Source organism: Heterocephalus glaber, unplaced genomic scaffold (assembly GCF_053883595.1).
Source record: "Heterocephalus glaber isolate CG9 unplaced genomic scaffold, H.glaber_assembly_v1.0 deba00001532, whole genome shotgun sequence".
Taxonomy (NCBI): Eukaryota; Metazoa; Chordata; class Mammalia; order Rodentia; family Bathyergidae; genus Heterocephalus; species Heterocephalus glaber.
Window position 1 is genome coordinate 11,083,451 of NW_028258330.1, and position 27,894 is coordinate 11,111,344.

At 36.3% G+C, this 27,894-nt stretch overlaps 1 long non-coding RNA gene across 1 annotated transcript in view; it reads right to left on the minus strand.

Moving 5' to 3' along the window:
• Positions 1-27,894, minus strand: part of LOC110348284 (uncharacterized) — a 210,387-nt gene extending 182,493 nt beyond the window's left edge. Inside the window, exon 1 of the long non-coding RNA XR_015441965.1 lies at positions 1-27,894. This is a non-coding gene — a long non-coding RNA (uncharacterized LOC110348284).

The following is a 27,894-nucleotide window of genomic DNA, read 5'->3' on the forward strand; positions in this document are numbered from 1 at the left end:
CTGCAATTTCTTGGAACTTCTGCTGCAGTCTGATTTATAAGTACAGAGCGGTTCAGGTATCTGTGAAATCTTGCTCTGTGAGTTCTGCTGCTATTTCAGAGGCAGATCAGAGCTGTGCATGATGCAGCAGAAAATCCTGTCTGATCAGCACTGGCACACTCACAGTCATCAGGGTCAGGAAGGACTCCTTTTGAACAAGTGAGTCAGTACAGACAGTGAGCCCACTGTGTCTCAGTGTATCCCCTGCAAACCTCTAAAGAGATGAGGGGAATACAGCTGACATGGTTTAACCCAGCTTGTACTTGACCAGTTTCCTCTTACCTCTGAGGCACACTGGGAGACTACCTTCCCAGCCTTCTTTGGCTTTCAATGTGGCCATGTGACAGAGTCTTCCTCAATAACTGGGACTAGGAGTGAAGCCTATCACTAATAGGCCTTCCCTGCAACCTGTGCACTAGCACCACCACCACCAATGGTGCTTCGGCTCTCCTGGACTTCCTATGTTTTGATTCTGTTGAAGAGCATAGTCTTAGACTCTGCTTTGAAAATGAAGAGTCACAGATTGGAGGAACCTGAAAACCCCTTGAAGGAGGGCTGCCTGCTCATAGGGAGCATGCATTGTGGACCAATGCCAGCAACAGGAACATTTTATTGCTCTAAATTACTCTATTACTTTTTAATGTATCTGTCACAGTGGCTAGTGTTAGTCTAATATGATGAGTCTCCAACTAGCAAACCCAGAATTGCAAAATTCACACATGCAAATGTATTTATCAGCTGGGCATGGTGGCACATGCTGGTAGTCTGGGAGTCTATAAGCAGTCTAGGAGACTGAGGGAGAAAGATTGTAAATTTGAGCACATCCCAAGGCAATCAGGCAATTTAGTTATTTAGCAAGATCCTATCTCAAAACAAAAAAAAATTTAAAGCCTAGGAATGAAGCTTAGTGAAAATGATAAAACAGTAGTGCTATAACAGTTTTATAGAGGTTTATTATATACACTATATAACCATGTAACTCACCCATTTTAAGTGCACAGTTCAGTAAATTCAATATAGGTGTATTCTAACAACCTCTAACAACCTTCTAACAACCTCAGTTTCCTCATTGCTATGTGTAGTAAACAATCCATGTTCTTAGTTTCAGCTCCAGGCAGACCCAAATTTTCCATTATTTTTATTATTTTATTACTTATTACAACATTTTTGAGGTTCATCCATGTTATTATATGTATCAGCAGGTGTTCATTTTGATTGCTGCATAATATTTGATTTTATGAATACACTAAATTCTGTTTATATATTCACCAGTTGATGGATATTTCAATCATTTCCAATTTGGGGCTATTCCTTAAATGTTCCTGTTTTTAAAAGTCCTTGTGCAAATATGTTCTGATATCACTTGGATGGATACCTGACAGCTGAATTGCTGGGTTGTATTAACCACCATGTCTTATTTAAGGAGGGCCTTTTCTCTCTTCTTTTGATTGTCTTCCTTGATATTCCAAAACAGTATATCAGTACATATCTGATATATGGTATTTATTGTCTTGAATTCATCAATTTTTTAAAATTTCCCCTGTTAACTCTGAGCTCCTTAAAGATAAAAATAGACGATTTTTGTGATGTTAATGTTTTCAACAAAGATGAGTATTCAGTGGGTGTTTACTGAGTGAATAAATAGCCAGAAAACTTGAGGAAAACAAGCTATTGTACAGCCAGCCTGCTGCTTGTGTTATGTCAACTTGGCTTACCTAGGAACTGTGTTTTCCAGGATCCTTTCTGTGTTTGATCCCAGTCAGAGTTGCCCAATGTAAGGGCAGGCATCAGATTTGAAAGAAGCAAGTGAAAGAAAGAGAAGCCATTATTCTCCCACGGTCATGGAGCAGTGATGCTATAGAGGACTGAGTAGACACTGTGGCTGACCCAGCCAGCGTGTCCGGATCTTCTCTGTTCCTTGTCCTGTTTCTCCTTCTCATTCCAAGCCCTGCTGGCTAATGGCAGCCCCAAGTCCATCACCAGGCTCTTTATTATGGATCTACAGAGGTGAGATCTCTGTTGGTTGGCTCCTCCTTTTATGATCCCACTTTCATGGTCTGATGCCCTGAGTACAGTCTGCTCCTGCAAGTTCTGATGTTTCCCACACCAGTGCTGCAGTGAAAGTAGTTAGCAGCTCATCATTTGATTCTTCAGTCCACTATTCCAGGTCTGCACTGCTTCCCATCACAAAGCCCTCACTTAGTATTACTTAATAGCTCTGTTTTCCAGGCTGAATCTGAGTGCTTCAGTCCCCCAAGCATGGGCTATATATGTAATGGGCTATATATGTAAATCCTCATTCTGAGACCCCAGAGGGGCAAGGTGGCCCTTCCTCAAAGCTGCTTGTTCTGCACTGAGCAGGTAGGCCCTCCCTATCCTACGTGACATTTATTTTAAAAGGTCTCTCCATACACAAAGCATTACCCATGAGATCTAGGAAGAGTTTTGTTTCCAGAATTAAAATGTCACTGCAGATATTTTAATGATATTGTTTTTTTCTTTTTTCCTTTAGTTGGAATTAAAATTTTTCTTGATAACATTTTAATTGCCATTAGAATTCCTAGGTAATTGTCATCCCTTAAATCTTCCTTATTACAAAAACAATTTAAAGTAAACAGAGAAAGAGACAGATCTAGAGCGGTATTGTTTTTTTAAAAAAAAGGGACGGGGGGGCTATAAAAAGCAATTAAGGTCACTGTCATGTCATTCTCTTTTCCTTCCTTTTCACACTTGCCTTCAATTGTTTATTTTAGAATAAAGATATTTTATTGAGTAAAATTAACATTTCCTGTCCTCTTCCCTTTTCAAATAGCAGAGCTGAAGCATTCAATATTCCTGCCTGGCAGTAGATTGTCTTCTGATAACTTGTCAATTGTAATTGGAACATATTGTAGATCAGAGGCAGGAAGAGTGTCACCATTAATGGTCTTTACAGGGAGTTATTATAGAGGGATGTTCCCTGCCAAGGAGACAGTTGTCTGGTCGTGATCTCCTGTGACAAAAGCAATGCTCTAAGAATCATGAGATAATTGGTGGTCGTGTCAGTACTTAGGGACTCTAATGAGTCCCATTTCTGAGAGTTTAACTATAAAGCAGGCACAGTGTCCTGTTGAATCTTATTCTAACTGGGAGCCAGGATTCCTTTTCCCAACGGAGCATCACTTGCGCTCTTCCTTCCATTATGTATTTTGGGGCCTAGTAAGGGACCCATGCTCCTGGGAAAAAGATGAAAAAGAACTTAATACTTTTTAGAAGCTTGGCAAAAGATGACTTACTCGTTGCCAAGACGTTCACTGCAGAGGAAACGGTCAACTTATTTTAAATAAGAGAGAAGGCCGAGAATCAGTCTGTGCCTTCCAAATGGAAAAATATGGTCCTCCTAAGCCAGGAGGCAGGAAGATGAAGGTAGTAAGTCTCTGGAAATAAATTTCTTTTTGAAAGAAGGGGGTGCATTTTATATTTGATGCTCACATTTAAAAATAGAATCTAGGTGTTAGGTGATTTTAGAGACAAGAAGAGGGCTGACTGGAGCACAACTCAAGGCTGCTGCTGGAAGATTGCTCTGACCCTGCCACTCCTGATGTACTGATAGCCCCATATGTGCACATGGCCATTCTAGTGGGGACTTAGAATAGCACAGTTGACATGATGTGGTGTGTATGCCTGAAGTCTCACTATCTGGGTCTGAAGCCCAGCTATCAGAAGTTGAGTTATTGTGGAAAAGCCATTCAAGTGTTGTGTGTCTCAATTTCCTCTTATAAAGTGGGCATATTAATAGCATTTGCATCATGAAGCTTAAGAACTGAATTAATATTTGTAAAGCTATTTATTTATTATTTATTTACTTACTTATTACAGTACTGGGAACTGAACCCAAGACTTTGCCCTGAACTGCATTTCCAGTCCTTTTTGATTTTGAGGCAAGGTCTTTCTAAGTTGCTAAATTGCCCAGGCTAGGCTGGAACTCATGATGCACCTGCCTCAGCTTCCTAGAATGCTGGGATAACAGCCATGCAGCATCATTCCTGGCTTGTAAAGCTCTTTTTAAAAATGTCGTTAGACCAAGATCTATTATGCTATCTCCCATACCCTGAATCTACATGCTTGCCATCACAAGAGACTCTATATAACAACCTCACCTACTTTCCATAAGCACAGCTTCACCTTCACGTGTGGCTGCACTAAGACACGGATGCATACACATAAACACACACACACTCACACACCTACAATACACAGATATACCATTTATTTTTCCTCAGCCATAGCTTCTTGGTCCATTCAAAATGTTCCTCTTCTACACAATACCCAGCCACCAGTCCCCAATCAGAGCCTCTGACCTATTTCCAATTTCTAAGAAGTTACTATCTCAGGTAACTTTGTATTCTCCCATGAACTCACTATCAGTCAACAAGGGCTTAATGGGCAAATATGAAACCAACCCCAGGACGATAACTCTACATGCCACAGGAGTTAAAGATAACAATCTGTATTTCCTGTCTCATTGCAGTGTAGTCTACACAGGACGCCATAGATCCTACCACCAAAATACAAACTGTCTTCTATCCCAACAGATCCACTAGGAAAGTTAGTTATATAAAGAACCCTCACAGGTATGAGCTACCCAAGAAATGCAAAGAGTATATTAATGTTGATGACAACTCTCCATTTCTTCTCACAATGAAGCATTGCCTTCTACTTTCAAAGTTGATGCTCCAGAAAATATTCTTATTTATATCACACCCTGCTTTTTTTTGTTTACATTTGTTTGTTTTAATCCAAATCAGCTGGCTTTTGCTTTGTTCTCTAGGCCTTGATTATATTTCCTAGTATTTCCATGAAAACCTAATGTGTTTCTAGCTCAAAATAGCCTTGAGATTGGCCACCAGTCAATCCAAGCAGATTTCATTTCAGCTACCTCATCAATCATTATAGGTTTATGTATCCTGCAGCTTATGAGATATTCTGGCCTCATAATATTTTTCATGCTTGGTAAATCTTCATCCCATCACTGTAATTTTAAAGACTGCTATTCACCCTTAAGAATGCATTGAATTAATTTATGCATCATTCATTCCCTGCCTGCTTCTATCAAAAGCATTAAAATAATTAACAAAAGAGTGCATGGGCTCAGAGAAAGTAAAGACTAAACAGTATCCAAAAATGTTCTAGGTTCTTAAAAAAATGTTTAAATTGTGCCACAGATTAAACTCTGGGCTTTCCAGCAGCGAAATCAAGGAAGAAACTTATTCATGCATTGCACATATGAGTTGATTTGTGAACTCCGATCACAAGATTGTTGCTGGATACCTGCAGCAACAGATCATTCAGATCATCAAAGTCTGAGAAACATGATGGAAACTTGACAAGTATTACCTTGATGGATTCCATTCCCTTTTCCTACCTCCAAAGCTCCAGAACTCCAGGACGCATGTACTTTTCTTACTGCATGCAGCAGTGCTGTGTCCACAGCATCTGGACCACAGACAAGAAGCTGGATTTCAGAATAAAATTCTGATCTCTGCGAAGGCCTTGATTAACCCCAGGAGACTACATTTCTTCTGTCAGTTTTAATCTGCATCAGGCAATATGCCATTAATTTGCATTGATCTTCACATTCTGCCTGTCCCTGGTGTTTCCTAGGGAGTAGAATCTAATTTTCTATGAATGCAAGCTGGTTGGACTTCAGCTGTTTTAGATTCTGTGTGAAGGGATCAAAGTGAATTATCAAAAGTTCCAAATGAGTGGTCATTTATGGGAACTCATTCAGAAGCTGGAGGGATTCATTATCAAAGTGAAAAAATGATGGTGACTGTACCAGATACAGTTTACCTGATATTTTGCTCAGTCTTTAAAAAAAAAAAAATAGGTGTAGTGTCCTGTGACATATTTAAGAATTTTGAGCATACAAAAGTAAGCTTTAGATTTGAAATTGAGGCAAATTTCAATTAATCATGTTGCAAATTTAATAATCTGTACAGTCATTTCTTTGCAGTGGTAATGAGGTATACATGATAGGCAATGCAAAAAATGATTCTAATTTGCATTATAACATAACCACAATGAACATTTCTTGGATAAAGTGAAAATGAGCAAAACCCTTAGTGTTTATGTGCCTTTAAATACCCTTGAACCTACCTTAATACTTTCTGAAAGGACTCTGATAACAAGTATTCTAGAAAATAGATACCATGATCTTTCCAAAAGAATATTTTCTATATAAGTTAAGAGAAATTGTTCAAGTTCCAAAGAAAATTTTATCTGGATAGATTTTACTTTAAAACCTGTATATATTGGATTATATATAAGCTACATGCATTTATATTAACCCTGGAAATAAGATGTCAATTGCCAGCAAATTACTTTCTACACTTAGGATATTTGTAAATAACACAGAAAATGTAAAATTGACAATATATATATTGTGTGCGAAAGATGATGTAAATATGAAGATAGAAGATTTGTAAGAAATATATCAGTATTATTTACCAAGTACTTTTAGATCTCTAGAATAGAGATTATGATTGCTATTTCCTGCACTGCTGTGGTTAGGTGAGTTTCCCAAGATGTGAAGAGACAAGCTTAGGCCTGGTGACATTTGCATGTAATTCCAGCACTCTGGGAAGTTGAGGCAGGTGTTTTTCAAGTTTGAGGCCAGTCTGGGCTCTTAACAATGGAGAAAGACCCTGTCTCATAAAAATAAGGGGGTGGAGATGTAGCTCAGTGTGAAAGCCCTGGGTTCAATACCTAATTCTACACACACACACACACACACACACACAAACGTGCACACACACACACAGCTGTAAGCAACTGTGGCACACATTAGTCCCTGGAAAAACATTTATAATTTAACCCACATGGTTTGCCATGCTCTCTGCCATGGCAATAAGGAAGTTCAAAGATGGCAGCTTCCCTCTCCCACTAGGTTCCTCAATAATGGTGAAATGAAAGGAAAGTACTGAATCGACCCATGTTGTACACATGTAAGCTATATTATGCCATTATGGAGTTGTTTGTTACTGCACCATAACTTAGCCAGTCCTAGCTGATTGACTGGGTTATGATGCAGCCAGATCAGGGTAGAATAAAATCTCAAGGGCTTAAACTAATATTTGTTTGTTGCTCATGCTACATGCCCATCATGGGAATGTCTGATGACTCTACTCAGTATTGTTACTCAGAATTTCTTTGTCATTGTCATTGAAGGAACAAGGATGCTATTCATTGGCTCTTAGAATGTCTGCTTGGAAACTGCACTAATCACTTCCACTCATATTTCATTGGCCAAATGTGAGTCATAGCCACACCTACCTTCAGAAAATGCAGAAGTACAACTCACCATGTGTCCAAAGAAAAGGGTTAAAAATATGTCAGTGAAATGTAATGACTACAATAGTGATATGGTCCCTATTTCCAGTCCTGGATAGAATACCAGATGAGAAAGATTAATTAATGAAAGGAAAAAAAGTGAATTCCAGTAGCCTGAATTACACATTTTAGATCTTTAAAATTGTACAACTCTAATGATACTCTACCAGTAATAATACTAGATAACATTTGAAAGTAGTTCAAGTATTAGTGGCAGTATGGAGGATAATTATTAACAAATACTAACAGCTAATAACAATAGTTAATTGGTATTAACTAACAATAATGACTAACAAGGAAGCAGAACAGACTCGTATTTAAATTATGAATTCTCAGCTAGTAGTACTGTGACCTTGGGCAAGTGACCTACCCTTTCTGCTATCAGTTGCCTCCTCTGTAATGTGGTGATAATGACAGCATCCTACTTGTGGAATTGCTCTGAAATTTAAATTAGTCCAGTAAAAAGTACCTTGCCCCATTGAAGACCTGCAACAAATATTTCCTAAGCTCTTCCTGGGCATCTGGCGTGTGGTGAGTGCTCTCCTTGGATTTCCTCAGACATCTCAAATTCTGCCGCTGTGATGGCAGTATCTCAGCTCAACTAGAGCTTGTATTAAAAAATGTACCTCACTTTTCCTGATATTCCTCCTCACCTTCATCTGTTCTCAGCCTAAGGGTCATCATGTATTATGATCTTACCCAAAATACTCTCAGCCACACATCTGTGTAAGCCTTGATTCCAATACCTGGAGTTTTTCTGAAATTCTTTTCAGATAATGAATCCACAAGTATGAAAAGTCCTTTCCCCTAATTTTGAGTTTAGTCCCTTATGATTCCCATCAATATACTTATATGTGTTCTAATATGGGTAAATATGGATGCTCCCCACATAGGTTTGTGATTAGAACAAAGAGTAAGATAAATCCATATTAGAATTCAGAAATAAGGACTCCAAAACAAAAACTCTCTGAGGTTGTTTTCGTATGTGAAAGTCTGGTCTCCCTAAGAAGAGTCTCACCTGTAATTGTTCCTGGCAGGTCGCTAGCAAGGAATAAGAAACTGAGAAAGTACATTTATTGTTACTTGGAAAATCTCAGCTGTGCATCCGGGACACAGTTATTTCAAGTGAGGTGCAAACAGGTTACAGCACTGTCCCCTCAGTAATTATTCTTTACAACTTTGTGGGAAGTTGGTAAAGCTACATGACTCCTTGCTGCCCCCAGAGCCTGTTGCTAAAAAGTGAAACCAGACCTGCTACAGATGGCAATGTTCAGAAAGCAGGTCTGTGGTGAATTAGGACAGAAGATTAATACAAGCACTTAGTTATGAACCGTGTGGAGTTTCTAACATAAAGATATGACTACATCAGCCCAAAGCTTTACTGTTCTACAATAATTAATTTAAAATGGCCCTTTGTCAGGGAACTTCAAAGAAGAATGTAATTCCAGTCTTCCATCACCCCTCTGGAACAAACTGAGAAGATGGTCTTCATTATTTGTTCTCCTCTCTAACCTCTGAAAATGTCAGCACTTCTCCATTGAATTGGTCCAAGATCATCAGATGTTTTCTTATTGAAAATAAATTCTAATAAGAATCATCCTGGACAAATTGATTTGACCTACTATTTCCAGAGTCCACCACATGAAAGGATTTGCTAAGCAACAGTTATTTTAGAAATGTTGTTACACATCCAGGAAACAAATGAGATTCCCAGATGGAGGACACTGAGACTAGAAGGGGGAAGCCAGTTCAGATCCTGCGCATGCAGTGGTTAAGTGGGCCATGGCCAATCAAACCTCTGTCAATGTGAAAGGGTTAATACCCCATTAAGATCCCAGGTGAAATAAGCACCTAAGAGTCTGTAAGAACACACAGCAGGCCAAGACTTACACTGAGACCCAACAGCATGACAGGGTTCCTTCACTGGGGATGTCTTTCCTGTTTCATCATCATACCCTCTGTTATTTACCCTCATGCATATGAGCTGATGAAATGACATTAGGGAAAATTCAAAGTCAAGTGTGATGACACACACTTAAAATTCTAGCACAATGGAAGGGTGAGGTAGGAGGATCAAAAGGTTGAGTCTAGTCTGGTCAACTGAGCAACTTACCAAGACAATGTTTCAAAAATTAAAAAGGACTAGGAATACATCTCAGTGTAAAGGCCCTGGGTTCAAGCCCCAGTACTAGGAAAAAAGTAAATATGAATTACATGACTAATTAAATAAAATTTGTAAAAGCCATAAGTTTGGACTAAGTTCCTGCATTGGGCCCAGTACACCAAACCAATATTGTATTTAATCCTAGTAACTAACCTCTGGTTGGCTATAGAAGACCTGTAGCCAATTAACTAATAAGCTGTAACCAATTGCCTTGTTGATTGACTAAGCAGTGGCCAAAAATATGTTTTCTGTGTCTCATTTCCATTTTTCTATAAATGTTGCCCAGGTGCCTCATTAGTTAGACTTCTCAGAACTTCTGGTTCTGGGAGCTGTTTGATCACTGAATAATTTTTACTTTGGTTTGGTTTGTTTTGATTTTCTTTGCCCATATAAACTCTACTTGATATAATTGGCCTAAGGAATTTTTCCTTTTAACTATATGCATATACAAATGCACATTGTGGTCAATCCTTGTAATTCTATGTTGCTTCAGCATAAATTTGAGTATACAGCTACCTCAGGCCAAAGCAAGGCCCAATCACTTTTGGCAGGGTTTCAGTTCTCTGCCTGCTTCTCTCTGTGGCTGAATTGAGTTACCTCCCGGTAACCTCCGCTCTACGGGAAATACAGACACAGCTACTGTGCTTGGCCCACTGACTTCTGCAACATACATGGCCTGTGGATTATGCTACAGTGACCATTTCTAAGTCACAGCATGCACCTGGGACCCACACCCACCTTCTCTAAACCCACCATTGAAACACCCAAGGGAAAATTGCCTTGGATCCCACTAAATCCTTAGATCCTTGGGCTCTTTCCCTCTCTTTCTTGCTCTGCACCTGCTAATTGAGCAGAGAGCACCCCAGCCTTCTGTTCAGCTCTAATCTCTCTTCTGTCACAGATCTATCAGTAATTTACTGCTTCTTTTATTTCTGTGTTCTGTTGTGCTGCCTGCTCTGTGTCTCACTTGACCAACATATCCAAACCTAACTTCTTCCTGATCAAGGCTCTGCTGGACAGTGGTTGTCTTGGTAGAATAGACTGGACACAGGTCAGAAGAGGACAGTCATTAGGGCATCTGCCAGTATAAACAAGTTTCCCGTGAGAAGGACCCTTGATCATACATGAGACAGTTGGATATTGGGCATCTGTCAGGAGGAAGAAATATCTTGCAAAAGGCACACTGTAAAGAGCCAAACCAAATCCTTCACATTTCCATCAGGCCAGTCACTCTTTAGAGATGCCTCAAGATCATATTAGAGAAGAAATGACAACACATATAAAGATTATGCAATAGGCTACATATATGTATGTATAATCTATTTCATTAAAAATATTTAATAATTATCATGTATAAAATTATATTTTAAAATTTCTTCATTTAACATAAGACATTGACTCACTTTAATTATCAAAAATATATAAAAATTAGTTTTAGTAATAAAATATGTAAAACTATAGTTTGAAATATAATCTCATATTGCAGCAGTCAATGTAGATACCACAAAATACTAACTTTTATGACCTAATATTTGGGATTTTTACATTTTGTATTAACATCTTATTTTTATAATGTTCCTGTTGTGTTTCAAAATATGGTTTACAAATATTCACAATAGGTTTACAAGAGAAGATTTGTGATCCATGGTTAGAAGTATTTCCTTCCAAGTTCCATGACATAACTGTTGTTGGTCTTAGTTTCAATTGCTGAGATACCAAATTGGAGACAGTTGTCACTGTTGTATTCTTCCTCTTGGTGCCGGCTCCTGGTATGCTGTGGGAAGTGTCCATGCTGCCTAAGATGTAGATGATATGGCTTCACCTACGTGCCTGGGGAAGATGATCTACACAGGACTTTCATGCATCTCATTAATCTTCCAAGTCAGCATGTCTTTGTCCTGATATCTAACCCATCAGCCCTACCTGGATCTGAATTAAGCAATAGAAGACCATGGGCCTCATGATGACCCATGCTACCAGGAGGGCTTTTGGGGTCCTCTCGAATGAGAGGCTGAGGAAGCACAGGCCCCTACACAATAACCTGCCCCTATCAGTACACATTGTGAATCTCTCTACTTTGTTTTAAAATAACAGTTAAGTAATTTTCATATTTATTAAATTTTAAAATAAGGTTGAAAGATATCAGTTCTATTGAGTTCCAAGGTTAGGACAGAGTTGAAAATATCGGTAAATCCCATGACAGACACAGCTACCTGCCTGAACAATATCCTTTTGTACCTTGTACCATACTAACATAAGATAGCTCTATCATCTGATATTTGATGGAGCATAATCCACCCTAAAACTTAGTAGGTTGAAACAACAGCCATTCATACTTCTATCGGTGAGAGACATGGTCTGTTTTAGTTGTGTGGTTCTCATGGTCCCCGCTAATTTCATTCATGTATCTGAGATACTCAGTTTTCATCGGGGCAATTCTGTTCCTGGAGGTGGGCTGGCTATTGGCTGGATGACAGTGGTGATGGGGCCTGTGTCCCTTGCCATCCAGAAAAACAGCCCAGGGTTATTCAGGTCATAGATCAGTGCACTTCCCACTGTGAGACAAAGCATTAAAGTCCCTTAGAAGCTGTTGTGGTTTTAATGTTTGTCTTCTCCAGAACTCACGCTGAGATTTAACTGGCGTTGTAACAGTATTCAGAGATGCAGCCTAGTGGGAAGTGATCTGGGGAGAGGGCCAGCCTCATGCATGGATTAATGTAATTATCACAGGAGTGAGTGAGTTACAGTGGATATGGGTTGGTTAGAACTACTATCTCTCATCATGTGATGCCCTCTATCTTCCTGTGATACAGCATGACCCCCTATTAGATGTCGGTGCCATGTTCTTGGAGTTCCCAGCCTGCAGAATCAGGAGCCAGAAAAAGTCCTATTCTTTAGAAATGACACAATGTAAAATATTCTCTTATAGGGGCAGAAAAAAAACTGAGATAGAGACTCAGCCTAGGAATTAGAACAAATTGCTTCCAGTGCATCCTATGGACCAAAGGCAGATACAAGGCCAGCCCTTGGGAGATGCCACCTCATAGAGAGGTCTAGAGTCACATTACAAGGAAAGTAGAAAAGTGGAGAGGGATAATTATTGTCATTTTTGCAAACAATTTGCCACAGCCGTGTATTAATCTTTTAAAACATTTTTTCCTATATTCTGTGATGTTTTGACATCATAAAAGCTTGCTGCCTGAGGAGAAACTGTTCTTCTCATGGCTAGCCAATACTTACATACAGCAGGGGCTATGGCCATGAGCACACCTTTTATAGACAAAACAACTAATCATGAGAAGTAAGCCATAGGTGCTTCCTTTTCTAACTCTTCCACGCAAAGCCAATATTTCTCCTGCTCTAAATCAACACTGGGCCAGCCACTAGGCAACTAGAGACCACCTATGTCTGGAAGCCCATTTGAATTCTGCAACTATCCAGGCCTAATCCTAAACTGCTTGCCATGGCTACCATCCCCCACTTGTGGAAACCTTCATAGAGGCTCTGTCATTGACTTTCCCTGGTCCCTGTCTTCTGCCTCCTGACCATACCAGTGCTCCCCTGTGGCTCTGCATGACACATTATGATCTGTGAGCATAAACTTATTCCTTCCCAGCCATACCAACTTTATCATATCAGATCTAATATTTATGCTCTAAGAACAATTTACATTGTATGTCTAAGTAGGGGGAAACAAGTAGAGTAACAACTAAAACGGAAAAAAAAATCCTTACATTTTCCAGGATGTCTTGCACTGAGAGTGTAATGAGACAGTGCAGCTGTGGGACAGAGAGGGAAAATGAAAGTCACAGGTAGAAGATTTTGAGAAAGCTATTGAAAAGTGGTGACATTTGGCTTGGTTAGCTGTTTTGCCTTGACTCTTTCACTTCTTCTGGCAGGAATGTGAAAGCAACACCAGAGTTCAAGCAGCCGTCTTAAAACCATGAACCAACAAGAGTGAACAAGAAAGCCATATCCTAAGATGGCTGAATGGAAAGAAAAATGGAGACAGGAATAGCCTATTTACTGATAATATCTTATAAGAAAAAAGTAAAGCTCTTTACTCATTTATCAAATTTAGGTCATTTATATTACCCAGTCAAAAAATGTACCTTCCTCACCTACAGGAACATCTTGGCACATAGTGGTGTGGAGGTTTTATATATTCACAATGGTGCAGCCATACAGGAGAGAAAGACAAGAAAACATGTTTTCGAGGTGGTTGCCTCTATCACTGTAAGTGTCTGAAAGAAAGGAGGACATCAAATAGAACAAAAACACAAGGAACAGACAATCCCACCCAGACCCATCCTAAAGACCCATTCCCTGCTCTACAGCACAGCCTAGGATTGGACACAGCATTTCAAAAGTGCAATTTCTGAAGCACTATTTGGTGCCATGGAAACAAAGATGAAAATGTATACAAAATGGAAACAAAAATGAGAAGGCCTGTGGATAATATTTTTCTCCAGAAATATAGGAATTTCTTTTATCTATTCTTCTCAGGGAAAATCAATAATATTGGAGCACTGGCAGGATTTCTGGGTTAGGGTCTTTGTAAATTCTTTACTTCATTAAACAAATTTTAATCAAGCCTTGGGTAACTGATGTATAAAGATTTTTTTTTTTAATTTAATGCTTCCATAGTTCAAAATATACCTAGAAAGTAAATAGCCACTTCCTTCCTTATCCTTCACTTCCCTCTTTTCTTCTTTCCTCTATTCCCTTCTCTTCTTTTATTATTCATATCCTTTCATTCCCTTTCTTTCCTTTCAGAAAAGTAAAGTGGGGAGAAGAATTGATTAACCTTTTATTTTCTTTCTTTAGTTCTGTGATTCTCAAAACACAGAACAAGTGATAATAGTGTAATACAAGTAAAATTAGATGAGATTAAATAATGTCAAGCATGTGGTGAGATGTATTTTCTATTTTCTGTCTTCTATCTTCAATGTTAATTTATTTTTGCTATTATAAATCTTTTTGCTATCACAGTATAAAGCATTAGGTATTATGGAAATCAAATGGTAAAAATACAACATATCATGTCAATGTACAGAAATATTGTTTTTACTATTATCTGTTTTTCTTCCACACTCTCACTTGAGAAGAATTCAGAACTACCGGGTCTAGTTCAGCTATTGCTATGGACCAACTTGCATCCCCTTAAAACTCGTATCTTGTAGCCTTAGCCACCCATGTAACTATAATGGAGATGGAATCTTCAAAGTGATGACTGAAGTTAAGTAAGATCATAAGAGTGGGGCACTGATCTGTCTAATGGAACTTGTGCTTTCACAAATTGAAAGAGATGCCAAGGCCTTCTCCTCTCTCCCTCTCCTCCTTCACCCCACCTTGGACACAGCGGGAAAGCAAGCAGTCATTGGCAAGAGAGGAGAACCCTCTCTAGGAGCTCAACTCTTCAAGAACCTTGACTTTGGACTTTCCAGCCTCCAGAACAATGAGAAACAAATTCATACTTATACACAGAATACAATAATTTGTTATAGCAAACAGAGCATAGTAAAACAAATGTATTTTTCTAAAAACTTGAATTTTTTTTCACAGTTATTATTTTCTGTACTTCTTCCAACTGGAGATGCCCTACTAATTTTCCTTCTTTCATGGGATGTCATATTCTAATTCTTCCATTCTCCTGCCCATGTGAAGTATAACTCTTGATTTCCATATCATCACATTCCTATATAAGTACTGGATTGTCTTCTTTTAGTCCTTTAGATATGATTGCAAGCACTGCAGGCAGCTGAAGCAAATACTTATGAGCATATTATGGCTACTGTGTGGGGTTTTGCAATGATAATGCTGCATGGAAAGCCACCCAAAAACTTAGTGTCTTAAAACAAGATTCATTTATTCCATCAGATATGCCTGAAGAATCTTCAGCAAGTGAGCAATTCTGCCTCAGGCCACGAGATGAGTGTGCTGGGCCCCTTATAGCAGGTCTCTGAAGCAGTTGACACAGCTCTCTTCTCCAGGATGACAAGGCTCAAGAGAGAGTCAGAAATGAGAAGGATTTTTGTGATGTGTAATTGACACTCTGTCTCTTCATCCTCATTGGCTACAAGTCAGGCGATTCAGCTCCAAGTCAAGAGGCAGGAAATATGTCCTCTTCACAGAGCCATGGCAAGGGCACAGCTGCAGGGAAGGGTGAAGATTGAAGCCACATATGACATTTGTCTCAGAAGCAGAAGAGCTTACCATAGGGGATTGTTTGTTTGCACATTTCTGTTTTTTATTCCTCTCTTGTGTATCCATTCATTCTAAGATTTTCTGGTGTTTTTTGCAGGCCTTCTCACCATTTTCTGGGCTTTCTTTCCATTGTTCCTGTACTAACTTTTAGAGCTGTGAGGTCCTACATATTAGAGTAAAAGTGAGAAACTTGAAATAATGTCAGAAAAGTAACTGCAAGGCTTACAACACATCTATTTCTTGGTGTTGTGTCTTAAACTGTATTTTTCCATAAATATATGTGTTGAAATCCTAACCATCAGCACCTATGGATGTGATCTTATCTGTAATTAAACCCTTTAAAGATATAATCAAGTTAATATGAGATCATACTGAATTATACTTGGCATTATTATACTATATTGTATTGAATTATACTATATACATATCACTCTTTCCTGACTTCCTACTTAGCTGTACTATGTATTCCATTTGTATATTTCCTCACCAAAATATGAGTCCCAAAAGATAAGGATTTATAAATGTTTTATCAATCTTGTACACCTTAGACCAGGAGTTGGTGAATATTTTTTGCAATGGTTTAACCAGATAAGCATTTTAACACTTGTACAGTGTCTATTGCAAATAACAAAAGTCTGTCATTGAACTGTGAAAATAGTCATGAATAATTTGTGAATGAGTAAATAAATGTCTGTGTTCCAATAAATATAAGTGACATTAAAATTGAAATTTCACATCATTTTCAACAGTAATGAGTATTATTCATCTTTTGACTCTTTTGAAGCACTTACAAAGGTAGAAACAAACTGAACAGAAGCTTACAGCAATCCAGGTTTGGCCCATGGTCATAGATTATGAACACTTGCTCTAAAAGAATGTTTGGCATGTACTCAATGCGATGTACATATTTGTTGAAAAAATTCATATGAAGACAGAGTTAATACTTGTAACTGAACATTACATATGAGTAAAACTAAGAATTTGCTGAAATACAGTGCTTTAGTAGTAGGTTTTGTTTTAGCATCATTAATTTGCTGAATTTTGCCTACTACACCCAAAAAGCATAATTTCTTTGCAAATTGTCAAAGAATGTCTATGCATTTTGTATGTCAGTTATAAAAATTAAATGCATGTTCTTTGGCACTCTTTACTTTCACTTAGTTTTGATGTCAACTAAACTTGAATCCAAGAGAAGCCTTGTGAGTTCTTGGTGCAACTGAGTAAGCAGAAGTGTTATGTGACTTCTGAGGCTAGCCATGCAGCTTCAGCCTGCATCTTCTGGAGTTTTCTACCTGCTCCTACATCTCTGTCCCCAGCTGGTAGGTCATCGGAAGCCCAAGTCACCTGGAGGCATCACAGGGATGGAGTTGATGGCCCCACCTGAACCCAGCCTTCAGGTTATCCCACCCTAAGCTTCAAGTCACCCCTGCCTAAACTCCAGATGTCCCCAGTTGGTGCCAGTCGGCTTAGACAGTCAAGTCATCACACACATAGTCTTTTATGTCACACAGCATAGCTGATCATTCTTGTGTAATCTGTTTGAATTCCTGGACCAAGAAATCCAAGGACGTTGTAAACAGTGATTGCTGAAGGTCCCCTCTTTTAGGGTGGCTTGCAGTAATATTTTCTAAGAAAAAATTTATTTATGATATCAGACCAAAAATAAAATTACAATATAGTTTGATAAAATCAAAGAACATTTTTCATTTCACCCATACAAATAAGAAAAAATTAAAGTGCAGATATAATGCAAATATAAATTTGCTCTAACAATAGTGCCCTGAAGTAATTCAGGGAAGAATATGAGAATAAGCTCAATAGCTTCCTTAAATATAAATAGGTAGAAGTTTAATAGAGCACCAGTGAGTAAAATAATATAATACAGAAGATAAAGGGAAATTTTGTGAAAGTTTCTGGCTCAGAGCCACACATTTTTATTTGATTATTCCTATGACTAATCAGTTGTGAAATTTTGCAACTTTTACCAGCATTTCCATTATTTCTTTAATAAAACACTACAAGCAAGGTTCATCATTTCTCAGCCCTTCTCTTTCATTACCTGATAGATAACTCCTCTCCCTCCTTCAAGCATCTTGCTGTTAAAGATAGTTTTCCTTGTATCTCTAAAGACTTTTACTTAAACATAAAACAGAGGTTACTTTATGTCACCCTTTTCTTCAAATAACTTTAATGGCATTTTTGTGCCATTTAAAGTTTAAAATCTTTAGCAGGGCCATAAAGGTCTTCAAAGACTACTTTCAACTTTAACCAACCTCATCCCCCATTAAATTGTCTGCTTTCTATTTATGTATTATTCACCATGTTAATAATGTGGACATTAGTTGGATACATCCTTCATTCATATTATCTTAGTAAAGAGTGTTCATAATAGCAACCAAGTTGGTGAAGAATATAGAAAGTTTGGAATTGGAAGCAATTCATAGAATAGAAATAAATGGTCTTATACTTAAAAAAAGACTTTATTGGCTCAGTGTGAAAAGTGATGTTCTGATGTTCTCAACCTTTATCTCTCTTCCTGTCAGCATTTTTTTCCTCTGAGTGGGCTCCACTGTTGGAGATCTCTCTGCAGTGTTAAGTCCTAGGGGCTTTAGGGTTATATATCCCCATTTTTTTTCTTGACCGAACAAATAGCAAATAAACTTTTTTCTTTTTTTCTTCCTTTTTTTTTTTTGGTAGTTAAAAGAGAAATTTTAAACTTGATTTCATTGGCCCAGCTTGGATTGTGATTTCATATCTAAACTACAAAGAACAAACTCACTATTTACCAGATAGGAAAAATGGATCTGGTAGTAGAGTCAACACAACCAGAACTATATAGAATAAAATTGGGTCAAAGATAGTTACCCAATAAGATGTCACATCAGGGAGAGGCACGAATACAAACATTCATGGACAATGCTAATCTATTACACAATTTATCAAAACTGGTGGGAAAAAACATTCTACAAAGTGGAGCTACCTTTGAACATATGAAATTTACTCATGAGAAAGAGCATAGATGAGATCTTTGCAGGTCCATAGGTTGTTCATAGGGTTAAAGGATGGAAATGATAGGCGGTATATTTTAGGTAGGTTTCCTGTGCCTGGGACCAAATACCTGAGTCCCAAAACTTAAAGGAAGAAATGCTTTATTTGGCCCACAGTTTTTCAGGATTCAGTCCTGAAATGGTTGGCTCCAAAGCAGAAAGGTCATAGGGCCAAAGGGTGTGGTGGAGCCAAGTGGGCATCAGTGGATTAACCAGAGATAAGTATTGCATCCCTTTGATCCAATCAAAGCCTCTTAATCCATTCAAATTGACATTTAAATTTGGCACAAAAAAGAAAGTTGTTTTCAAAAAAAGGGCAGGCTAACCAAAGCTAGAAAATATGAATGGAATGGAATTCAGAAGAATGAAAGTAAAAAGACACTATTGAGCTCTATTACAAATGAGGCAAAACCCAAAGGCTCTGGGTTCCTCAAGAGTATAGCAGATGGTACGTGTAAATGTATGTGTTTAAGATACATGTGAGGCACTCAGTTACTCCTAGGAAACATATATTTACCTGTTCATTCACAAACCTTCTGAATCCTGAGTGACCTGGAAAGCCTGCCTACGGCCAAAAATGTCACCCATTGAATGGACCCTTCTCTAGCACTAAGTAAATGATTTGGATTTGAGTCCTCAGTATGTACCATCAATTTTACCAAAATGATTCATTTAATAATTTGATATGTATCAAATCTCTACTACTTTATCTATGACATAAAATAATAATACATCCCTAAAAATGCTTTAGGGACCAAATAAAGGCACTTGATTTAATGCAGAATTCAAGTGATTGTTGTTAGTATTATTAAGCAATCTGTGTCATTCCTCATTCTTTAAGTAAGAAACTAATCCTTTTTGTACAATATAAATTTTTCAAATTTGTATTAACATGTATTAATTGTATATATTAATGAGATATAATATGATATTTCAATACATGCATATAGCATGCCCCGATCTAAACAGTAATTAACATTTCCCTCTCCTTGTCATTGCTTTATGTTTGAAGCCTAATTTCCTCTTATCAATCTTCACAAAAATATATAATAGGTTATCTTAAATTATAGTCACCCTACTGTGCAGTACAGCAGTATAATCTATTCTTTCTATTAAATATGCTTTGGTGCCTGTTATCTGTTTCTTGGTTTTGAGAATTTTACAGTGCAGGGGAGAAAAAAATTAAAAAGCATATACTAGGAGTTAATTTAAATGTAAAATGGTAATTTCAACCCTTCCAGGTCACTGATTATATGTTTAAAATCAATCTTATATTGCTCTAAAAATAATAAGTAATGTGATTTCATTTCTCTCTCCTTACATCCCACTGCCTACTAACCCTTTCCTATAAAATAGTTTTAGTATTTATTAATTCATCTGATGCGTTTCTCATGCAAAATGAGATAAAAGTTTTCCTCGTTTCTTCTCATAGTGTCTGTTTGAGAAATGACTGTGTAGAACTTAGAGCAAGAAAATATGTCACTAGAATATTAAAGCAACACAGATGATTAAAATATCACACCTTGCTTGTTTCTTTGGCACGCTGAATGAAAAAACAAAGATGAAATATTAGCATGTGTTTTTCACATGAATATGTTAGAAAAAATAACTTTTTAAAAACCCAACTTTTTATTTTGTTTTCATGTATATTTGATACTTTAAAATTTTTCATAACTTATTTCGATGATCCTCCTAAATAACAGCTTAGACTACCCAGAAATGGAATATGTCAAATTTAGAGCAATATATTAATTTTTTACCAAGGGAAAAATACCAAATATTTTCTTCTTTTAGTATTCAGGACATTTGTCCTGAGTTAGCAGATTTGACTTTAATATATCTAGCTCTTTAAAAAACATATATTCAAAATGAAAGATTCCTCAATATAACTCTTAAATATTTAAATTCCTTGAATCCAATTGTATTTGTTAAGACCAAGAAAGTCATCTGGTACACATTTTAAAACATAACAGTTTTATTAGAGTTCACAGACCATACAAGTGACTCATTTAAAGTGTATAACTCTGTGGCCATCTCTACAATCTCATTTCAGACCACTCCATCACCCCAAAAAGAACCCTATTCCCCATTCCTTTGCTCACAGGTCCCTGGCAACCTCTAATCTATTTTATGCCTACATGGATTTGCCTATTCTAGACATTTCATAAAAATGAAATCATATGGTATGTGGCTGTTTGTGACTTGACTCTTCCATTTAATATTTTTCAAGATTCATCTATGTAATATCATGTATAATTATTTCTTCTTATGGCCAAATAATATTATAGTGAAAGGATATTCCACATTGTATTTGTCTCAGTTGAGATAAATGTGGCCACCTTTTACAAAATCATAGGACAAATTAAGTTCATGAACCAACGTACCACTACATACATTTTTTTTCTAGGTAACACAACCTTATCACATATATGAACTTTTTCACATATGTGACATTTAGATTGTTTCCACTTCTGGGCTATTATAAATAATGCTCCTATGAATATAATGTATAAGTTTTGTGTGGACAAAACCCTTCATTTTTTGGGGGGGGTATGTAGCTAAGAGTAGAATTGCTAGGTCATATGGTAACTTTTTTTAACCATTTGTAGAACTGCCAGGTTGCTTTCCAAAGCTACTGTGCTTCTTCCCAGAAATATTTTACTGCAATTTTGATTTGCATTTCTCTGATGATTAATAATGTGAAGCATTTCTTTACGTGCTTACCATATGCACTTCATTTGGATAAAGGTCTACTGAGATACTATACATACATATACTCTGGATAACACAACTTTATCACATATATGAAATTTTTCTGAAAATCATCTTCTCACTTTCTTGGTGGTATCACAAATGTGTTTAATTTGATGAAGTGTAATATCTCTTTTTTGCCACTTATGCTTTTGATATTTTATCTAAGAAGACTTTGGTTAATCTAACTCACTGTTATGAAGATTTACTACATTTTCTTCTTGTATGTTAGCTAAAATATGAGTTTACACTCTCTTTTACATTTAGGTATGTCATATATTTTATATTAAGTTTTTGTGTATGTTTGAAGAAGGGGTTCAAATACAGTCTGTTACAGGATGGATATACAATTGTTCAAGCATCATTTATTAAAAAGTGATTCTTTCCACATTGAACTGTTTCGGCACTTTGATATAACTTTTGATCCTTGAACTGGCTGTCAAAAGTCCAAATAATATAATCTAAATTTTTTCCCCATATTTGTAGTGCTAGAAATTAAACCCACCATTGAGCTATATCCTCAGCCCCTAGTTTTCTTTTTTACTGTAGTGAATCTAGATTGTTAAATTTTTCCTTTATCATTTACTTCCATTTGACAATCTTTTAAATACACACATTGCACTTTAAACCTAAGCTTTAAGGAGAATTTTGGATTATTTCCTAAAGCAATTTCATTTTCATTACCTCTGATGATGTGAACATTCTTGGAAATACTCACTGATTTACTTGAATTTAGCTCAGCAAATCCTTACCTCTAATAGTTAAAAAACAATTTTTAACTAATGTTCCCTTGTGAATTTTACAGTTTACAAACCCTAATATTTAATCCCAGTTCAATTACCCAGGAGTTCTTTTGAGTTCTGGCAGTATGTCAAGGCAAGTGTGATGTGCAGTGCATTACAAAGCATATCCTGGGTAGATTTGTGAGAGCCTATATAGATACAAGTATTTTTAGCAAGAACATTTCTGACACAAAACACTGAACAATGAAGAGGGAGTTACATAAATATTGTGTCCTGAAAATCTCACCACCTAATTAAAGGTAAACTTATTAAATATATACAATTAACCAAAAGATACATTCAGTCTTTTTTTCTAGTCAACTCAAGAATCTTATAGAATAAGATCTTGTTACTTATTCACAGTCTTCTGAGGAGACTATGATAGTCAAAAGGCCAGGGTCACTCAGTAGTGTGTGCAGAGCTCTCAGGTCATTGACTACTGAGCTGGATAATCTACCATGGCCTCACATTCTGGATGTCACCCAGCCCTCAGGGACAATGTGCTTCTCATCATTAGCTGACCTGCCCATAATTCTTCACAAGATGTCTCAGGCATCAAGAGCTCAAGAGAGGGTAGATACCAATTTACAAATACTTGCCAAGCCCCTTGCATCAAATTTGCTAGTATTCCATAGGACATAGCAAGTCACAGGGCAAACCGATTGTAGGTCATGGGGAAAAAAATCCATGTCCACAAGGAAAGAACTGTAAGCATAGCTAATTTTGCAAATTACAACATCAAGCAAAACAAGGACCATTTTATAGTGGAGCATTGGCTAAGATCATTAGCATGAGACTGAACATGAGTTGTGTATATGGACTACTATTTAAACTACTCTGCTGTTTCTAGTAATTCCTTTAAAGTTATTTTTGTCTTATTTAAGGAATTTTATTAGTTATTAATTTAATAAAATGAATGAAAAATGGAGAAGTGAAATATAGAAATAAAAAGAGATGTTCAAAATGAGATTATCCTCTTATCTGCATCTGACCTCAACTCTCCATATCTTCTTTTCATAGCCAACAATTTTTGACTGGTTCTATTTTAGGCCTTTTAGTGGTAATACTAAGTAAGATATCTGTACTTTTACATCTAAATTTATCAGTATTAAGCAGTATCTGGTAAGGTTCTATGATGACCCAAGGAATATTTAGCATATTTTTCTATACTTCTCCCACCTACTCTCTCTCTTCACCTCTTATATTTTTCATTATATTTCTAAATATTTTAAATCTTACAGTAAGATCTCTATTTTTGACTCCTCAGATTTCAGCTTCAGAAATTTTTGAGAATAGTTGATTTAGATGGATATTTATTGTTCTGACATTCTCACTTGGCCTTTACAGCCTCCATTTCCCCCACTCATCAGAATCTGTCAATCATTGCACTGTTTGACAATGTTAAATAAGTTGTGTGGCATTTGTAGTCTGTTCTCTATTTATAAAACATACTGTACAATCATACTTTGGCTCTGATAATTATGAGCTAATAGAGAGTATTGAAAATATAATGGTTAAGCAGAAATCAATGGTGTACCTGACCTCACAAAGAGGTGGCCCTATGTCCTTTGACCTGAGTCCCTAGAGGATTTCAGCATCAGTGTCAAATGTATTCTGTTATATTTCTTTACCTACTCAAGATAATGACAAATTTCATTTTGCTTCAAATATGTAACCTGATTTTCTCATACTACTTTGTAAATCTCTTGGAGAATTTTATTGCATTTATTTCTATTTCTTGTTGTCAGAAAGAATTTGTGTTTTATCACATTCCTAAAAACATATACTTTCCTTATCATACTACTTGTTAGATGATATAAAATGCTTCCAGGCCTTAAGCACAGCTGTCTTATTCATATTTCTTTTTATTTGTCTCCTTGTTCAGTTCTATTGTTTCTAAAGGACTTTGATTTTTTTTCTCGTGGATTTCTTTAGAAATAGTGTAGAAAAGATGAACTTAATGAGAATTTACTGGAATGAGTATCTTTTATTTCTTAGAATTCTAGGTCCCTGGATTTTCCCTTTCAGAATTTTAAAGGCATCTTTTAAAATGCAAGGTTGCTAAGGTAAGAATTTTAATGTTTATCCAATTCTTTAATCTCTTATGTGTAATGTAATTGTATTTATTTTTCAAAACTTATGATAGGTATATAAAATGTGGACAGTTTATAGCTTAATTATCTCAAAGTGATCTTATCAGCATAAGCACTTTGCTATGGCTCAGAATCCCCCCACCTCGTGCCCTAGCATGAATTGCCAGCACCTCCTGCCCAGTTAGCAGTAAGTAATCTCTTCTAAAACCGTGCAATAGGTTTCTGGGTTTTGAAATTCATACTAAATAGAAGCAAAATAATATATTTTGTGACTTACTGATGTCATTCAACATTATGTTAATTAATTAACCCACCTGTCAGTTACAGAAATGATCTGCTCATTTTACTTTCTTAATACTATTCCGCAGTTAAATGTGGAGCAACTTATCCTTTCTGGTGTTGGTATAAATCTAGGTTCTTTCCTAGACTTTGTTATTACAAAATTGCTAAGAACATTTTTGTTTGCTGCACATATCTGCACATTTCTAACATGTTCTCTTCTGCTCCTAGTGTCATAGGCATGGCTGTATTAAATTTTAGGAAATCTTACCAAACCACATTCCAAAGTAACTGTACTAACGTCATCCCTACTAGCGATGAATAAGAGTTCTAGCCCCTCCAATATTTCACCAATATTTGGTATTGTCAGTGCTTTTAATTGTAGCTATTCCGATTGACTTTTGTTTTTCAAATTTTTAACTGAGTATCTGATATGTCCGGTTAAGTCTTTTGGCAATGTTCCCATTTTATGGTTGTGCTTTTATGTTAATTTGTAAGTGCCTTTTGTATATTGTGCCTAGGAGCCTTTAGAAGGCTATATTTGTGACAGCTACTTTCTTCCATTCTTGGCTTTTCTTTTATATACTTTTGATTATACAAATAATTAAACTTAGCAATCTTTTTTTGTGGATACTGTTTTTCTGTCCTCTGTATGGAACCATTCCCTGCACATATGTGATGAAAACATCCCCCTTCTTCTAGAAGTTTTATTGTTTTATCACTCATATTTGGATCTACAATCACCTGGAATTGATTTTTGATTTTTAGATATAGTACAAAGTAGAGGTCAATATTAGTATTTTCCATCTTGATATAAAGTTGACCCGCTATTACTTATTACATTCATTAGTCTCTTGGCCCTTGGTTTGCAATGCTATTTTTGTCATAAATCAGGCAAAATTAAGGGACGAGATCTCCCAGGCTATTGTATTTCACTGTTCTATCAGTCAATCCTATCATGTGCCACTGTTTCTTAATTTATTATAGATTTATATTGATAGTGTAGTTATATTTGCCAGTGTACATGCTTCAATATTTTTCAACATAATCTTACAATTTTGGCCCTATAAGTTTTTCATATAAATTTTAGAAACAGCTTGCCAATTTCTACAAAATGACCTGGTAACATTTGATTTATTTTACTAAATAGATAAATATACAGATGGACTTGATATATAGACATTTGAGAATTGATATTTTAACAATACTAATTCTCACTAGTCATGAAAATTGTGTGCTTAATTTTGTATCTTAATTTCCTTATTTGCTACCAATAATATTGTACAATTTTCTTTGCAAAGGTATAATACATATTTTACTAAGTTTAGGCTAATCATTTGGCTTTTTTGAAGATGTATAAATGATATTTGAGTTTTAGGTTTATTTTTGTTTGCTGCTGACACATGGTTTTAATGATGATCTTATACCCAGTAACCAAACTAAATGTTAATTCTAAAAATATTTTTCAGATTTGCTACACAAACTAACAATTAGGTTATAAAATGAATAAATTTTATGAACTGCTTTTCTGTGTCTAATGAGGTGAATATATAATTTTTTCTGATATATTCCATGAATGAAATAACATATATGAATTCATTTCTGTTTAAATAATATTAGATTCCTATAATAAAACTAACTTTGCCATGATATTGTTTGTATACTGATAATGCATTCTTTACTACTTTTTATTACAAGCAACTTTTAATACACATGTAGAATTTTTGTATAGTTTTAAAATTTTTATTCTAGCATTAATAAAAATCAGTATTATGAAGGTAGCTCAGCAGAAAAGTCTTGTCTCAGAGACTTTTTAAGAACACAAAGCTCTTTTCCCCATTTTGCCTCACCCAGCATCTGACAGTAATCACTCCACTCTCTGCACCTATGAGTTTGACTATTAAGATATGGCATACAAGGGAATATTTGCCCTTCAGTGACTGACCTAATTCACTTAGCATAATATTCTCAAAATTTAACTTAGTTTGCTCTTTTTGTCCTGGTTCTTTGAGGTGTAAAGTTAAGTTGTTTACTTAGGATTGTTTTTTCTTAACATCAATGTATTTGTCACTATAAACTTCCTCTTCCTGCAGGCCTGGTGGTCACCCTTGTAATCCCAGCACTCTGGAAGGCTAAGACAGGAAGGTCAGGAGTGGAAGCTCAGCCTGGGCAATTTAATGACTAAACAAAACTCTGTTTCAAAAAAGAATTTTTTTGTGGTTGTTTAAAGGGCTGGGACGTAGCTCACTGCTAATGCACTGGGTTCAATCACCAGTACCAAAAACAGTAAAACTAAAACACAAAATAAAAACTAAACTACCCTCTTGGTCATTTTTGGCTGCAATTTGTAAGTTTGAATGTGTTGTGATTTTGTGTTTGTTTGTCTCAAGAAATTTTCTTATATTTTTCCTTTTTTCTTTTTTGAATTGGAGCTTGAACCCAGAGCCTCACACATGCTAAGCACATACTCTACTGCTGAGCCGCACACCCAGACCTTGTCTTAAAATATTTTCTAATTACCCTTCTGGTTTATTTTTTGATTTATTGATTGCTCAGATGTGTGCTACTTAATTTCTGAATATTTATTAATTTCCCAGCTTTCTTTCTCTTATTAATTTCTAGTTTCTTACCATTGGTCCACAAATGCACTTGATTTGATTCCCATCTTCTTCATATGCTAAATGTGATCTGTCCTTGATAATGTTCCCTGTGTGCTCTTGGGTGGAATATTCCGCATATGTCTATTAGGTGAATGTGGTCTAAAGTACTGTTTAGGTCAGCTGTTCCATTATTGGTTTTACTGTCTCATGATTCTACCAATTACTAAAAGTGGAATATTTCCTTTTATTACTCTGTTGCTTGCCATTTTTCCCTTCCATTCTGTTTTCCACTGATTTTATCCCTTTAGGTAAATTGATGTGTGGTGTATATATTATTTGCTAATCTTTAAGGGTTATTTCTTATATTTTTTCTGTAGGATACTGAGCTGTTAATTTTTTTCTTTGAAAAGGACTGATGTGTGTTATCAAGGTTATGATGGCCTAATAAATAAGTTTCAATGTATTTTCTCTTTGCTAATCTTTAGATGAGTTCTAAGAAATGGGTATTATTTCTTTTGTGTGTGTGTGTGTGTGTATATATATATATATATATATATATAT